General features: G+C 47.0%; 1 protein-coding gene across 1 annotated transcript in view; it reads right to left on the bottom strand.

The window, feature by feature from the left end:
• Positions 1 to 18,601, bottom strand: part of PTPRQ (protein tyrosine phosphatase receptor type Q) — a 388,123-nt gene that overhangs the window by 214,656 nt on the left and 154,866 nt on the right. The window lies entirely within an intron of this gene.

Here is an 18,601-nt window from a genome sequence, read left to right as displayed (position 1 = left end):
CAGGGGAGAGACATCCCGCTGCACTAGTTGGGCACTACTATGTCGGCCTGGCTCGGCCACTAGAACGTGGCGGCCAGCCGGGCGCAGGCTCTATCACACGGAGCGTAGGGTGTATGGACACTCCCCCAGAAAAATTGGGACCACTGACAGCCACCTGCGGGGACAGACCTGCCATGTAGCGGGCGGCAGTGCAGGTACGGGGAGGGCCTGTCACCTAGTGTTAGTGCTCTCTATATGCTCCTATGCATGTGCTGCCCCATTGACGGTGCTGCTTATTTCTTCCATGGCTCACGTTGTGGTGGTTACTGTGTGCTAAGCATGCAATGGATTGCTAATGTAATCACTTTGCTTGCCCTGGCTGCGCTGGTGCACATGTGCAGGTTGCGGACTGCATACTCACTAGCAGAGATTACTGGGGAGGGACCCTGCTCCCGGAAACTTTGGCATAATGTAGCCCATAGGCTACAATAGCTAACACCATCTGAAGATGTTTATTGGGGCCATGTCTGGTAAATGTGCCATTTTAGCAGCCTAGAAAGAGTTTCCTGTACATAATTTCAGGAGATGCTTAATATTTGTCGGATTCCTAATTGCCATTATAGAAAACTATAATATGATTTAAGTGGTAAATTTCTTTACACACTTAGGGCCAAATGTAATAGGGTGAGAGTTTAGAAAAGTGAGAGTTTCTGACACTTTTTAAAGTTTGCCAATGTAATAGAGTCCAAAAACAAAGTAACAGAGTGAACTTGCATGTTTTTTTAGACTTAAAAAACTCTCACGATTTAAAATCTCATTCAGATGTTTTCCCATTTTGAAGATAAAACTCAACCAATGTGAGAGTTTACTGTTAAACTCTCACATTTTCTAAACTCTCACCCTATTACATTCGGCCCCTAGGGTATGATTTAGTGATGTACACAAACCCAATGGTTGGTGTACATCTCCGATTGTTGAGAGTCTAAGTATGTGCAGATGCGTGATCGCTCACAGTCCCCCCTTAGCCACAGGAAGATTGACATGATGTGGTGGTTCAAGGGCAGACACAAGGACTGTTCTATAAAGCGGTGTTGTGTCGCCAAACTTGGGGTCTGCGTCGTTGCATGCAGACTACCTGGATCTGGCTATCCAGTTCCATGGCCAGGAGTAAGTTTCAGCTTACACAGGCTGTCCAAAGCAGCAACCATCGCGACCATGGCAGCATCTTGGACAGATGCTAACAGGAGGCGTCTTTTTCCTACAGACACCTTCTGCTGCATTAGAAGAATATGAGTTGGACGACATTGCACAACCGCTTCCATGCATCTGTGCAATATTGTCCATCCCTGAATCAGGCCCTCAATTCAGACAAATACTTTAACAATAACTGCTTAGGGAAGTGATGATTATATTCTCTGTTACACAAAATGAAAGAGAGGAAGGGAGAAAATGCATGCATGCGTGTCACACACATTGCTGTTTCATGCAAATCCTGTATCTGTGTACTTTTCTGCCGTATACGTGCCTGGAAGCTTTCCCAATGCTGACAGAATGAGATACAGGGCTATAGGAGAGCGCAATGAAGGGAGTCGTATATAAATCATTTCTGATTTAAAGAAATAAGGGAACTATTACAATGGGCAAGGGATAGGTAATTGTCACTCTAATAAGGTCTGAGAACTCTGGGCTTGATTCAGACCTACTCGCTAGATAAGTAAGCTCACTCCCAGCATATGCAAATACGGCTAAGTGATGGCAAGGCAGACGATAGCACGGCGAGGCATTAGCACGCCCACTATGTCTTGGCGTGTGATCGCTTTGTGTATGCAGATGCCCACCAGCCTGTCTTAAGATGCCCACATGCTCACATCATCTCCAGGGTGTATGCAACCATTGGTATATCAGGTACCATCGGATGCATTCGCAGCGCTTGAGGTTCACTATACCCCACCACAAGCACTGCGAGCATTTCTGTGTAAATTTCAATGTGTACTATGATGCTGTCTTGTAATTATGCATGCCTCTGAAAGCGCGTTAAGACGCTCAGGAACGCCTGCGTTTGCACCTCCACCTTCTAGTGGCCTGCCCCTGTTTCCACCCACAAACGGCTTGTCTTGTCCAGGGCTGGATTAAGGTCTGTGGGGGCCCCTGGGCAATAAACTGGTGGGGGTCCCATCAATTACATTATCAAATATAAAAAAGTTATAAGTGACTTTTCAATATTTCTAAACTTGACTAAAAACAATTAAAATCACAGACATCTTTCTGTACCCCCAAAAAATCTTTAGTTAGGTGGAAATCTACATATATATATATATATATTTATATATATATATATATATATATATATATATCTATATACAGTCAGGTGCATAAATATTGGGATCATTGACAGAATTTTCATATTTTGGCCTCTATTCACCACCACAATGGCTTTGAAATGAAACAAATAAGATATGCTTTAACTGCAGACTTTCAGATTTAATTTGAGGGTAATTACATCCAAATCAGGTGAACGGTGTAGGAATTAACAACGGTTTCTATATATGCCTCCCACTTTTTAAGGGGCCAAAAGTAATGGGACTATCAACTCAAAAGCTAACTCATGGACAGGTGTGGGCTATTCCCTCGTTATTTCATTATCAATTAAGCAGGTAAAAGGTCTAGAGTTGATTTTAGGTGTGACATTTGCATTTGGAATCAGTTGCTGTCGACTCTCAATATGAGATCCAAAGAGCTGTCACTATCAGTGAAGCAAGCCATCATTAGGCTGAAAAATCAAAACAAACCCATCAGAGAGATAGCAAAAACATTAGGTGTGGCCAAATCAACTGTTTGGAACATTCTTAAAAAGAAAGAACGCAGCGGAGAGCTCAGCAACACCATAAGACACGGAAGACCACGGAAAACAACTGTGGTGGATGACAAAAGAATTATTTCCCTGGTGAAGTAAAACCCCTTCACAACAGTTGGCCAAATCAAGAACACTCTCCAGGAGGTAGGTGTATATGTGTCAAAGTCAGCAATCAAGAGAAGACTTCACAAGAGTGAATATAGAGGGTTCACCACAAGATGTAAACCATTGGTGAGCCACAAAAACAGGAAGGCCAGATTACAGTTTGCCAAACAACATCTAAAATATCCATTACAGTTCTGGAACAACATCCTATGGACAGATGAGACAAAGATCAACTTGTAACAGAGTGATGGGAAGAGAAGAGTATGGAGAAGGAAAGGAACTGCTCATGATCCAAAATATACCACCTCATCAGTGAAGCATGGTGGTGGTAATGTCATGGCGTGGGCATGTATGGCTGCCAATGGAACTGGTTCCCTTGTATTTATTGATGATGTGACTGCTGACAAAAGCAGCAGAATGAATTCTGAAGTGTTTCGGGCAATATTATATGCTCATATTCAGTCAAATGCTTCAGAACTCATTGGACGGCGCTTCACAGTGCAGATGGACAATGACCCGAAGCATACTGCAAAAGCAACCAAGGAGTTTATAAGGCTAAAAAGTGGAATGTTATGCAATGGCCAAGTCAATCCCCTGACCTGAATCCGATTGAGCATGCAAAATTTCACTTGATGAAGACAAAACTGAAGGGAAAATGCCCCAAGAACAAGCAGGAACTGAAGACATTTTCAGTAGAGGCCTGGCAGAGCATCACCAGGGATGAAACCCAGCGTCTGATGATGTCTATGCATTCCAGACTTCAGGCTGTAATTGCCTGCAAAGGATTTGCAACAAAGTATTAAAAAGTTAAAGTTAGATTTAGGATAGTTTAGTTTGTCCCATTACTTTTGACCCCTTAAAAAGTGAGAGGCACATATAGAAACCGTTGTAATTCCTACACCGTTCACCTGATTTGGATGTAATTACCCTCAAATTAAATCTGAAAGTCTGCAGTTTAAGCACATCTTGTTTGTTTCATTTCAAAGCCATTGTGGTGGTGAATAGAGGCCAAAATATGAAAATTCTGTCAATGTCCCAATATTTATGCACCTGACTGTATATCTATATAGACATATATATCTATATATATATATATATATATATATATATATATATCTATGTATGTATATATACAGGTTGAGTCTCCCATATCCAAAATGCTTGGGACCAAGGGTATTTTGGATATCGGAATATTCCATATTTTGGAATATTTGCATACCATATTGAAATGTCTTAGGAATAGGGCCCAAATCTAAACACAGAATTCATTTTTGATTCATATACACCTTATACACACAGCCTGAAGGTAATTGTATACAATATTTTCAATAAATTTGTGGTTCAAACAAAGTTTGTGTACATACATGAAATTAATTTGTTTCATATACACATTATACAAAGCCTATAGGTCATTTTATACTTTATTTTCTAATAATTTTGTGCCTTAAACAAAGTTTGTGTACATTGAACCATCAAAAAGCAAAGGTTTCACTATCTCAGTCATGCTAAAAATATTCTGAATATTTTGGAATATTTGGATATGGGAGAATCAACCTGTATGTGTATATATATATATATATATATATATATATATATTGTGACACAGTCAGATTAGGAGGTCCCTCTCCTGGGTAGGGGACTCCTTCCTTACACACACACACAGCAGCAGGGAAGTTGCACACCAGTCTGGAAGCGAGTACAAGCTGGTCGGCGCCAGTCTTTATTGTACAATGTCAGAAATAACATAAAGAAAATATAAACATAAATCCTAGCCCTGTCGGGGCACTAACTTCACAGGTAGTTCCCTCACTTCCAGAACCTGGCAGGGCCTAATGCCCTCGCCAGCAACAAAGCACAGCACAGTACTTACAGATAGGTTTTCTAAGTGTCTCTGAGCAAACTCCCTGTCTGCTCTCCCAGGTGAGACACTCAGCCCTAAACACACTAGGCTTATATTGGCCACTATCAGGTGGAAAACTAACAAGCCTGTTACCAGGCTGCGAGAACCAAAACCTGGAGTGGCCATGGGAGGAGCCCTCCCTCTCCCCTCACCCACAACCCCCAGGTCCCAAACCGGCTTTTCAAAATGCCGAAACTCAAGCCTGCTACAATGCAGACTTTCTCCTGGGGGTTTAAAACACAAAAGACAGGAATCTGGGACAAATGTACCTGCCACAGACCAATTTACCAGTGATCCTATCACTTATCCCCCCCTTTGTTTCGACCTGTGGGGCGGAACAACTGAAGCCCCCAAACAATGAAAGCGGGACAACGCATCAACATTGGCCAGCTGGCTTCCTGGCCTGTGTTCCACTGAAAATGTAAAAGTTTGTAACGCCAAGAACCATCTTGTAATTCTCGCATTACTGTCCTTATTTTCAGACATCCACTTCAGAGGGGCATTTTCAGTGATCAATTTGAACTTTCTTCCGACCAAGTAGTACCCGAGAGCCTCTAACGCCCACTTTATGGCCAACGCCTCCTTCTCCACTGTGGCATAGTTTCTCTCATGTACATTCAACTTTCTGCTAATATAGAAAATAGGGTGTTCCTCACCCTCCTTGTTCTGGGACAGGACCGCTCCTATACCTACTTCTGATGCATCGGTTTGTACTATGAATTCCCTTTCAAAATTAGGAGTCATCAGGACTGGTTGGGAACACAACGCTACTTTCAACTCCTGAAAAGCTTTCTCTGCCTCAGGACTCCATTCTACCATGACTTTTTGTTTGCCTTTGGTCAGGTCAGTCAGTGGGACTGCCATGGTGGCAAAGTTGGGTATAAACCTCCTGTAGTACCCTGTAATTCCCAAGAAGGCTCTCACCTGCTTCTTATTCAGAGGCCGTGGCCAGTTTTGTATGGCATCAACTTTATTGAGCTGAGGCTTTATCAGGCCTCTGCCAATGGTGTATCCCAGATATTTTACTTCCCCCATGCCTAGACAACACTTTTTTGGGTTGGCTGTCAAACCTGCCTTATAGATGGAGTCCAACACTGCTTGTACCCTGGGTAAGTGAGACTGCCAATCAGGACTATGAACGACCACGTCATCCAGATAAGCAGCCGCATACCGTCTATGGGGCCTTAGAATCCTGCCCATCATTCTTTGGAAGGTAGCAGGTGCCCCATGTAGCCCGAAGGGCAACATCTTGTACTGAAACAAGCCCTCTGGCGCTGAAAAAGCTGTCTTTTGTTTGGCGCTCTCGGTTAACGGTACTTGCCAATACCCTTTGGTTAGGTCAAGAGTGGTTAAATACCTTGCCGTCCCTAGTCTCTCAATCAGTTCATCCACTCTTGGCATCGGGTAGGCATCGAATTTTGAAACACTGTTCAACTTTCGGGAAGTCATTGCAGAAACGCACACTCCCGTCGGGCTTTGGAATCAACACAATGGGACTTGACCATTCACTGATTCTTCAATAACCCCTAACTCTAGCATATTTTTAATTTCTTTCTACACCGATTCTCTTTGTGCTTCTGGTAACCTATAGGGCTTTAGATTAACTTTAACCCCTGGGTCAGTGATGATGTCATGTTTAATGACCGAGGTTTTCCCAGGTACGTCAGAGAACAGCACCCTATTTCTAATCAGAAACTCCTTGACCTCTTGTTGTTGAATTGCCGACAGGGTTTTTGCCACTGTCACATTTCGGGAACTAAGGGCCCTGGACTTACTGGAGGGTCTCGGACGGCCGACAGTACCGTTCTATCTTTCCAGGGCTTTAACAGATTTATATGGTATATCTGTTCTGGCTTTCTTTTCCCCGGCTGGTAAACTTTGTAATTGACCTGCCCCACTCTTTCTAAGATTTCAAAGGGCCCTTGCCATTTAGCCAAAAGTTTATTTTCCACAGTGGGAACCAATACTAACACTCTGTCCCCAGGAGCAAAGCTGCGTAACCAAGCATTGCGGTTGTATACCCTCTGCTGTGCCTGTTGAGCCTGTTCCAGGTGCTCTCTCACTATTGGCACTACCGCAGCAATTCTCTCCTGCATTTGAGAAACATACTCAATCACCGTTTTGTAAGGACTAGATTGCCCCTCCCATGTCTCTTTGGCAATGTCTAGTAACCCCCTTGGGTGTCTCCCATACAACAAGTCGAAGGGTGAAAACCCGGTGGAGGACTGGGGAACTTCTCTTATGGCCAACAATAAATACGGCAATAAGTAGTCCCAATCCCTACCATCCTTGTCGACCACTTTCCTAAGCATGTGTTTTAACGTCTTGTTAAACCTCTCGACCAGCCCATCGGTTTGGGGGTGATAAACCGAAGTTCTTAACTGTTCGATTTTGAACAGGTGGCATAACTCTTTCATGACTTTGGACATAAACGGTGTACCCTGGTCAGTTAGTATCTCCTTAGGTATACCCAGCCTGCTAAAGACATGAACTAGCTCTCTGGCAATGGTCTTGGTTGACGTATTGCGCAACGGGATCGCTTCAGGGCACCTGGTAGCGTAATCCATTATGACCAGAATATACTGGTGTCCCCTGGCAGACTTCATTAAGGGTCCAACCAAATCCATCGCTAGTCTTTCAAACGGCACCTCTATGATAGGCAATGGAACTAGTGGACCCTTAAAATGTGGCCTGGGAGCATGATACTGACACTCAGGGCAGGATGCGCAAAAGTCAGATACCTCTTTATGAAGCCCGGGCCAGAAAAACCTCTGCATTATTCGCTCAGTGGTTTTCTCTACCCCTAGATGGCCTGCCGTTATATGACCATGGGCCAGATCCAACACTGTTCTTCTGTAGGCTTTGGGAACTATTAGTTGTTCCACAACATCTTCCCCCTTCTTAGTCACCTGATATAACAAATCCTGACACATTGCCATGTGGGGATAGGACAAAGGACTATCAGGGTCTATGGGTTTACCATCAACTACTTTTACATTCTCCCTGGCTTTTACCAAAGTAGGGTCATTCAACTGCTCCACGGCAAAGACCTCTCTTCTGACCTCTAAATCAGGCAGACGATCACCTGGCCCAACAACACTTCCCTCCTCAATGGGAGGCACATTAGTTGGCGGGCCACCGTCACGCTCTGCATTCTCTAGTTCGCCAATCATAGTAGAAAAAGGGAATAACTCTGACTCAGAAGAAACTCCCTTCTCCACTACATCGACAACCTTCTCAAATGGATCGGGGTTGTTCACCTCTGGAACAAAACGGCTTTCCCACAACTTCCAGAAGTGAGCAAAGTCTCTTCCCAATATTGCATCGTACATCAGACCATGTACCAAACCTACAGAAACTATAGCAGAACCACATGGTGTCTCGATGTTCACCTCGGCAGTAACATAATATCGAGTATCCCCATGTATGCAGGTCACACCAACAGTTTTCCCCTCACGCCGCAAGGGGTTCACCAGCTCAGCTTTTATAAGTGTCACCAAGCTACCAGAGTCTAACAGTGCCTCTACTCCGTTGCCATCTACAGTGAGTACACACATGTGCTTATCAGTCACAGCCTGCCGGTCAGCCGTACAGGCTATCTGTGCAAAGAAAGACCCCCTGCGGTAGACATGAGCAGTATCACATTGCATAGGTTCAGTTGTAAGTGCTTAATTAGCGGCAATATGGCCGAAGCCACCACATTGGAAACACTGAGTCATATTAATGTCTAGTCGTTTACGGGGCAAGAACCTTCCCGGCCTGGCAGGCCTGTCTCAAGGTTCTACACCCTCAGTCTTAGGTACATTCCACCGCCCAGCACCCTTCTCCCCTGGAACAGTCTTACCAGTGTCTGTGGGAGTTCGCCGGTGCGCCATCGGGGCTCGGTGGGGCATACTCATCAGCTCCTCAGCCGCCACGTACCTCTCCACCAGCTCAACCAACTGGTCCATGGACTTAGGGTCTGCATGGCTCACCCACTTGCGCAGAGTCACAGGTAATGATCGCAGGTACCGGTCCATCACGACCCTTTCCACGATTTCCACTTTACCAGTGATCCTATCACACTATATATATATGTATATTTATGTATATGTATTATATACATATGTATATATAGATACTGTGATAGGATCATTGGTAAAGTGGTCTGTGGCAGGTACATTTGTCCCAGATTCCTGTCTTATGTGTTTTAAACCCCCAGGAGAAAGTCTGCAGTATAGCAGGCTTGAGTTTCGGCTTTTTGAAATGCCGGTTTGGGACCTGGGGGTTGTGGGTGAGAGGAGAGGGAGGGCTCCACCCACGGCCACTCCAGGTTTTGGTTCTCGCAGCCTGGTAACAGGCTTGTTAGGGTTTCCACCTGAGAGTGGCCAATATAAGCCTAGTTTGGATAAGGCTGAGTGTCTCACCTGGGAGAGCAGGCAGGGAGTTTGCTCAGAGACACTTGGAAACCTAACTGTGAGTGTTGTGCTGTGCTTTGTTGCTGGCGAGGGCATTAAGCCCTGCCAGGTTCTGGTAGTGAGGGAACTACCTGTGAAGTTAGTGCCCTGACAGGGCTAGGATTTATATTAATGTTTTCTTTATATTTCTGACATTGTACAATAAAGACTGGCGCCGACCAGCTTGTACTTGCATCCAGACTGGTGTGCTGCTTCCCTGCTGCTGTGTGTGTGTGTAAGGAAGGAGTCCTCTACCCAGGAGAGGGACCCCCTAACCTAACTGTGTCACAATATGGTGGAGAATGCGGGCAACCACCCACACTGAAGTTGCAGCAAGAGGAAAACTTTCCATTTAAAAATTAAAGGGACAGACACCCAATTTGTAAGTGTGGAAATAACGCTGTGTCCTTGGTGTCCCATAGAGGAGGCGTTAGCCAATGCTCAGAGAGGCAAGGTTCAGCTTCCAACCTACACCCCAGGACAAAATGGAGGACATTATTAAGGCCTTGCTCCAAGCTACAGCAGCTCAGCAGGAGACAAACAAACTTCAGCTGGAATCTACCAGAGCTCAGCAGGAATCCACCAGGGTGCAACTGTTGGCCTTGGAGACAGCCCAGAGGCAACAACAGGTCGCCATCGAGGAAACCTGCCAGGCCATAAATGAGGTGGTACAGCACCTGCTCGCCCGGCCCAGAGATGTTGCTACTGGCCCTCCCACCCCCACTCACTCCGTATGAGCCAGTCACTTCCTCCAAAAGATGACTTCGTGCGATGATGTGGAGGCCTATCTCACCGCGTTTGAAAGAACGGCCGAAAGGGAGAGTTGGCCCAAGGAGCAGCGGGCAAGTCTGGTGGCACCTTTTTTGTCTGGGGAGCCACAAAAGGCCTATTTCGACTTATGCCTGGCTGATGCCAAGGACTATAAAAAACTAAAACAGGAGATCCTAACTCGCTTGGGAGTCACCACCTTTGTTCGTGCCCAACGGGTCCACCGCTGGGAGTTCCATAGGGACAAGCCTCCACGTTCACAGATGCATGACCTCGTCCATCTGTCCTCAAAATGGCTACAGCCCAAGACGCTGACGGGACCACAGATCGTGGAAAGGGTCGAGATGGACCGGTACCTGCGATCATTACCTGTGACTCTGCGCAAGTGGGTGAGCCATGCAGACCCTAAGTCCGCGGACCAGTTGGTCGAGCTGGTGGAGAGGTACGTGGCGGCTGAGGAGCTGATGAGTATGCCCCACCGAGCCCCGATGGTGCACCGGCGAACTCCCACAGACACTGGTAAGACTGTTCCAGGGGAGAAGGGTGCTGGGCGGTGGAATGTACCTAAGACTGAGGGTGTAGAACCTTGAGACAGGCCTGCCAGGCCAGGAAGGTTCTTGCCCCATAAACGACTTGACATTAATATGACTCAGTGTTTCCGATGTGGTGGCTTCGGCCATATTGCCGCTAATTGTTCACTTACAACTGAACCTATGCAATGTGATACTGCTCATGTCTACCGCAGGGGGTCTTTCTTTGCACAGACAGCCTGTATGGCTGACCGGCAGGCTGAGACTGATAAGCACATGTGTGTACTCACTGTAGATGGCAACGGAGTAGAGGCACTGTTAGACTCTGGTAGCTTGGTGACATTTATAAAAGCTGAGCTGGTGAACCCCTTGAGGCATACAGGGAAAACTGTTGGTGTGACCTGCATACATGGGGATACTCGATATTATGTTACGGCCGAGGTGAATATCGAGACACCATGTGGCTCTGCTATAGTTTCTGTGGGTTTGGTGCATGGTCTGGTGTACGATGCAATATTGGGGAGAGACTTTGCTCACTTCTGGAAGTTGTGGGAAAGCCGTTTTGTTCCAGAGGTGAACAACCCCGATCCATTTGAGAAGGTTGTCGATGTAGTGGAGAAGGGAGTTTCTTCTGAGTCAGAGTTATGCCCTTATTCTACTATGGTTGGCGAACTAGAGAATGCGGAACGTGATGGTGGCCCGCCAACTGATGTGCCTCCCATTGAGGTGGGAAGTGTTGTTGGGCCAGGTGATCATCTGCCTGATTTAGAGGTCAGAAGAGAGGTCTTTGCCGTGGAGCAGTTGAATGACCCTACTTTGGTAAAAGCCAGGGAGAATGTAAAAGTAGTTGATGGTAAACCCGTAGACCCTGATAGTCCTTTGTCCTATCCCCACATGGCAATGTGTCAGGATTTGTTATATCAGGTGACTAAGAAGGGGTAAGATATGGTGGAACAACTAATAGTTCCCAAAGCCTACAGAAGAACAGTGTTGGATCTGGCCCATGGTCATATAATGGCAGGCCATCTAGGGGTAGAGAAAACCACTGAGCAAATAATGCAGAGGTTTTTCTGGCCCGGGCTTCATAAAGAGGTGTCTGACTTTTGCGCATCCTGCCCTGAGTGTCAGTATCATGCTCCCAGGTCACATTTTAAGGGTCCACTAGTTCCATTGCCTATCATAGAGGTGCCGTTTGAAAGAATAGCGATGGATTTGGTGGGACCCTTAATGAAGTCTGCCAGGGGACACCAGTATATTCTGGTCATAATGGATTACGCTACCAGGTACCCGGAAGCGATCCCGTTGTGCAATACGTCAACCAAGACCATTGCCAGAGAGCTAGTTCATGTCTTTAGCAGGCTGGGTATACCCAAGGAGATACTAACTGACCAGGGTACACCGTTTATGTCAAAAGTCATGAAAGAGTTATGCCGGCTGTTCAAAATTGAACAGTTAAGAACTTCGGTTTATCACCCCCAAACCGATGGGCTGGTCGAGAGGTTTAACAAGACGTTAAAACACATGCTTAGGAAAGTGGTCGACAAGGATGGTAGGGATTGGGATTACTTATTGCTGTATTTATTGTTGGCCATAAGAGAGGTTCCCCAGTCCTCCACCGGGTTTTCACCCTTCGACTTGTTGTATGGGAGACACCCAAGGGGGTTACTAGACATTGCCAAAGAGACATGGGAGGGGCAGTCTAGTCCTTACAAAATGGTGATTGAGTATGTTTCTCAAATGCAGGAGAGAATTGCTGCGGTAGTGCCGATAGTGAGAGAGCACCTGGAACAGGCTCAACAGGCACAGCAGAGGGTATACAATCGCAATGCCCGGTTACGCAGCTTTGCTCCTGGGGACAGAGTGTTAGTATTGGTTCCCACTGTGGAAAATAAACTTTTGGCTAAATGGCAAGGGCCCTTTGAAATCTTAGAAAGAGTGGGACAGGTCAATTACAAAGTTTACCAGCCGGGGAAAAGAAAGCCGGAACAGATATACCATATAAATCTATTAAAGCCCTGGAAAGATAGAACGGTACTGTCGGCCGTCCGAGACCCTCCAGTAAATCCAGGGCCCTTAGTTCCTGAAGTGACAGTGGCAAAAACCCTGTCGGCAATTCAACAACAAGAGGTCAAGGAGTTTCTGATCAGAAATAGGGTGCTGTTCTCTGACGTACCTGGGAAAACCTCGGTCATTAAACATGACATAATCATTGACCCAGGGGTTAAAGTTAATCTAAAGCCCTATAGGTTACCAGAAGCACAAAGAGAATCGGTGTCGAAAGAAATTAAAAATATGCTAGGGTTAGGGGTTATTGAAGAATCACATAGTGAATGGTCAAGTCCCATTGTGTTGATTCCAAAGCCCGACGGGAGTGTGCGTTTCTGCAATGACTTCCGAAAGTTGAACAGTGTTTCAAAATTTGATGCCTACCCGATGCCAAGAGTGGATGAACTGATTGAGAGACTAGGGACGGCAAGGTATTTAACCACTCTTGACCTAACCAAAGGGTATTGGCAAGTACCGTTAACCGAGAGTGCCAAACAAAAGACAGCTTTTTCAGCGCCAGAGGGCTTGTTTCAGTACAAGATGTTGCCCTTCGGGCTACATGGGGCACCTGCTACCTTCCAAAGAATGATGGACAGGATTCTAAGGCCCCATATACGGTATGCGGCTGCTTATCTGGATGAAGTGGTCATTCATAGTCCTGATTGTCAGTCTCACTTACCCAGGGTACAAGCAGTGTTGGACTCCATCTATAAGGCAGGTTTGACAGCCAACCCAAAAAAGTGTTGTCTAGGCATGGAGGAAGTAAAATATCTGGGATACACCATTGGCAGAGGCCTGATAAAGCCTCAGCTCAATAAAGTTGATGCCATACAAAACTGGCCACGGCCTCTGAATAAGAAGCAGGTGAGAGCCTTCTTGGGAATTACGGGGTACTACAGGAGGTTTATACCCAACTTTGCCACCATGGCAGTCCCACTGACTGACCTGACCAAAGGTAAACAAAAAGTCATGGTAGAATGGAGTCCTGAGGCAGAGAAAGCTTTTCAGCAGTTGAAAGTAGCGTTGTGTTCCCAACCAGTCCTGATGACTCCTAATTTTGGAAGGGAATTCATAGTACAAACTGATGCATCAGAAGTAGGTATAGGAGCGGTCCTGTCCCAGAACAAGGAGGGTGAGGAACACCCTATTTTCTATCTAAGTAGAAAGTTGAATGTACATGAGAGAAACTATGCCACAGTGGAGAAGGAGGCGTTGGCCATAAAGTGGGCGTTAGAGGCTCTCAGGTACTACTTGGTCGGAAGAAAGAATTACGAGATGGTTCTTGGCGTTACAAACTTTTAAATTTTCAGTGGAACACAGGCCAGGAAGCCAGCTGGCCAATGCTGACGCGTTGTCATGTGTTCATTGTTTGGGGGCTTCAGTTGTTCCGCCCCACAGGTCGAAACAAAGGGGGGGGATATGTGATAGGATCATTGGTAAAGTGGTCTGTGGCAGGTACATTTGTCCCAGATTCCTGTCTTATGTGTTTTAAACCCCCAGGAGAAAGTCTGCAGTATAGCAGGCTTGAGTTTCGGCTTTTTGAAAAGCCAGTTTGGGACCTGGGGGTTGTGGGTGAGAGGAGAGGGAGAGCTCCACCCACGGCCACTCCAGGTTTTGGTTCTCGCAGCCTGGTAACAGGCTTGTTAGGGTTTCCACCTGAGAGTGGCCAATATAAGCCTAGTTTGGATAAGGCTGAGTGTCTCACCTGGGAGAGCAGGCAGGGAGTTTGCTCAAAGACACTTGGAAACCTAACTGTGAGTGTTGTGCTGTGCTTTTGTTGCTGGCGAGGGCATTAGGCCCTGCCAGGTTCTGGTAGTGAGGGAACTACCTGTGAAGTTAGTGCCCCGACAGGGCTAGGATTTATAGTTATGTTTTGTTTATATTTCTGACATTGTACAATAAAGACTGGCGCCGACCAGCTTGTACTTGCATCCAGACTGGTGTGCTGCTTCCCTGCTGCTGTGTGTGTGTGTAAGGAAGGAGTCCTCTACCCAGGAGAGGGACCCCCTAACCTAACTGTGTCACAATACATATATATATATATATATATATATATATATACACTCACACACTTTATATATGTGTATAACCTTGGTTGGTTTTGACCTGTAATGATTATGTGACCTGTAATAATTATGTGACCTGTAATGTGTGCCTATTATATGTGTAGAAATGTGTTTTACAGTGGGCTACCTACTTGTCAGCTGTCTAGCTCAGCTCACAACCACACACAGGGAATTGGCTTGGAGGACATCTGATTCATCTGGTCTCCTCTGCACTGTGAGTAGCGGTTAGTTACAGCCCCGGCTCTGGTCCGGAGTGAGCAGTCAAAGTCTCACGAGATGTGATGTCATCATGTCGCGAGACTTTGACTGCTGCTCCCTCAGGACCACTGCAGTACAGTGAAGCTCCTCGGAGGAGCTTCCTAGCTTTACTGCTGTGTTACAATGCCGGTCTGCGGCTGCTGTTATGAAGCAGCTGAGCAGCCGCCAAGGAGGATCTGAGTGCACACAGTTAAATGTTCAGTTTTTTATGCTCTAGTTGTGGGGGGCCCTGTGTGTGTGGTGGCCCCGGAACGACCGCCCCTTCCGCCCTGCCTATAATCCGGCCCTGGTCCTGTCACTCATTCAGCTGGGCTGTCTATGCTCGGCGAGCGTACACTTCCCAATCGCTCGGACCATTTCACGCTTGCGCATTGCAATGCATAGGCATGCACACAATGCGAACCATCTGCAGCTACGAGAGAACGCTTTCTAACGAGCGGGTCTTAATCAGGTCCTCTGTCCTTATAATGTAGTGTGTGGCATCCTTAAAGTGCATTGGTAAAATGCAGGGGTAGTTTACAATTAGAGGAATTTAAGGTGCCCATCCACTAGGCGATGCGGGGACAACGGCACGATTACGACGCCGTCGTCTCCCGCGGGGTGAAGTCTGGAGAGGTCTTTATCCCGGGTCCTCGGCGGTGACGGGCAGCAGTCCTCGGCGGCGACGGGAAGCAGTCCTCGGCGGTGACTGACAGCAGTCCTCGGCGGTGACGGGCAGCAGTCCTTGGCGGTGATGTGCAGCAGTCCTCGGCGGTGACGGGCAGAGTCAGCAGGGCACTGGTCTACGGGCAGGCAGCAGGACCTCCTCCTCAGTGGCTCCCAGCAGCGGACATTCCATGGCAGCAGTGTCTAGACAGGTGAGTGACAGCGCTCTTGGCACTCTGCTATATGGTGGCGGGTTCATCCCCGAACATGGCAACCTGACGGCGGTCGTCAGGTTGACCGTCATGTTTGAGCGATGATAGATGTTACAAACGACCAGCGGTCGCGCACATCGCTGGTCGTTTTTAACATTTTACTGGCGGATTTGCAAGCGATTACCAAGTGATGGAGCGATAACGACCGTCGTTATCGCTCCATCGCTAGGTTTAATCGCCTAGTGGATGGGCAGCATTACTTGGCAATATTGTTCACTGTGACAAAAAATGTATTTCATTGTTGTAGTTCATTGTGAAAACACTGCTTTCCTATATCCATGCTGACTGCAAATAAAGCAAGGAGTATTCCATATGAATGTCAGTGTGACACTCTACATATAGAAAAGCTGCAGAAGTCAGAACGTTTTTTCTTATGCTATCCTTGGCAGCCTTTACTGCCTCATCTCAAAAATGGGAAGTGATGTAAAGGCCTGATTCAGTAAGGAACGCAGTTGCTAATACGCAAGCAATCGGCCAATTGTTATGTTCTGCGCATGCGTACGCATTGCAGTCCGCGTGCGCGAGCTTGTCACTGTAATCGGGACTGTGATCACAGAGGCCAGGCAGACCCACCGCAGAGTGATTGACAGGAAGTGCCATTTGTGGGTGGTGACGGGGGGTTGTCGTGGAAACGCAGGCGTGCGTAAATTATCCACTGCGACAGCCTACGCAGTCTGAGATCTCATAGCGTGCGTGGCTGTTAGCAATTTCTGAGGAAGGTCAGGGCTTGTGCAACTGTGCGTAAGGCTGCGATGGTACTCGATTGTACCCAGTGCCAGATTAAGGTCCACATGGGCCTGGAGCTGAAATTTATGAAGAGCCTACTGTGTGCTACCACAGGGGGTGTAATCAATGCCGAGGAAGTGTTACTAGTGTTTTTTTGGGGGGTGACCAATGTTGAAGGGGTGTGGTCTGCACAGGGGGTGTGGCCTGTGCAGAGGGGAGTGACTAGAACCTTCCTTTTAAAACCTCAATCTCCCGCATACAGGTTGGTTTTATCAGCTTTCAACTAAGCAGAAAGTAACCCTTTCTCAGCAACACTTTTCAAACAGGGCTTTATTGATACATAGTACAAGGGGATATGGAAGACAAAGGACTACAAAAACATTAAAAACAAATAAGGTTCAAAGGTGCTTATCTGCATATGATCAGTAGCATGGAGAGAGACTGGAACCGGGGTCCCTATTTATATATACATATATTTACTAGAGATGTGCGCCGACCCTCGTGTTTTGGTTTTGGATCTGGATTGGTTTTGCCAAAACCTCACCTCCGTGTTTTGTTTTCGTGTTTTGGTTTTGGATCTGGATTTTTTCTTAAAAAATAATTAAAACAGCTAAAATCACATCAAATGGGCCTGTTTTTGTTCCTACAGTATAATTAACCTCAATAACATTTATTTCCAGTAATTTCCAATCAATTTTGACCACCTCACAATATTATTTGCTTCATCTAGTTAAGGCCAAAAGGTTGCATCCAGCTAGCTGGCTGACTAAACTAAGTGACACAGTGGACGGCACTAACATGTGGCAGTTCAGCTTCTTATTTCCAACCCGGATACAGGACCTGATTCAGAGCCAGACGCTATTTTCGCTCGCTCGTTCAGAAAAAGGGGCCGGCTATTTAAATTGAGCGCTCGCTCTTTACGGTCTGTTGACGCCTCTATGTCTGAGCGAGCGAACAAAACATGCGCTCGCTATTTTGTAAAGACGCCCCCTGGCCGCTCGCATCATACGTCATCTCCGCTATTTATTAGATTAATCGAGTACATCGAAAGGCGTCTGAACTGCTCGCAGTGCTTGTGGTTGCATTTTCCTACCGCAATCATGCGAACAGTTCAGGCTAAGAAACAACCAAGTGACGTGGTCGATGACGCTGCTTTGTTAATTATGCACACCCTTAAAATGCCCGTTTTGACCGTTTGGCACGCCTGCGTTCGAAATACCACTGACCGTTTTCAAGCACCTTCCCCTGTTACCACCCACAAACGTCTCATCCTGTCACTCAAATTAGCAGGCACTCGCTATTTTGCGAGCACTCGATTTCCGACCGCACTGACTGGTTGGCGCATGCGCATTATGACCCATACGCATGCGCAGTTGTGCGAACATCGCTCGGAGCGAACGAGCGGCCACTTATGAGCGGCTCTGAATCAGGCCCACAGTGTGTTATACAGTGTGGGTTGGATACACCAATAGTGCACTTACTGTGACAGCTGTGTTGGCAGAGCGGGGTTGCTGACGGTGTCCTCAGTACATGGAAGGGCAGTGCTGCGGTGCTGACAGTGTCCTCAGTACATGGAATGGCAGTGCTGCGGTGCTGGCAGTGTCCTCAGTGAAGGGTACCGGCAGTGTCGGCAGAGCGGGGGTGCCAGTGGAGTCTTCAGTGCAGGTTTGCTGACTGTGTCAGCAGTGCAGGGGTGTTCTCAATGCAGGGTGCCTCAGTGCATGTGTGCTGACAGTGTTGGCAGTGCAGGGTTGCTAGTGGTGTCCTCAGTGTGGGAGTGTCGGCAGTATGGGGGTCGCTGACGGTGTCCTCAGTACGTGGGGCAGCAGTGCAGGGGTGCCGGCAGCGGTGGTGTCGGCAGCGGGGGATACTGCCAGTGGGGGTGCCGGCGGTGTTGTCAGCGGGGGGTGCCAGCAGTGTCAGATGGCGGGGGATGGAGTGTGCCATCTTCTTTTTCTTCTGTGTGCATTTTCAATGGGCTTAATGCTGATTGGCTGAGAGCCGTGACAGACAGCT

This window comes from Taudactylus pleione, unplaced genomic scaffold, assembly GCF_031769625.1.
Source record: "Taudactylus pleione unplaced genomic scaffold, aTauple2 ptg000040l, whole genome shotgun sequence".
Classification (NCBI taxonomy): Eukaryota; Metazoa; Chordata; class Amphibia; order Anura; family Myobatrachidae; genus Taudactylus; species Taudactylus pleione.
Note: the sequence above shows the minus strand (reverse complement) of the source record. Positions and strands in the feature narration are given on the sequence as shown.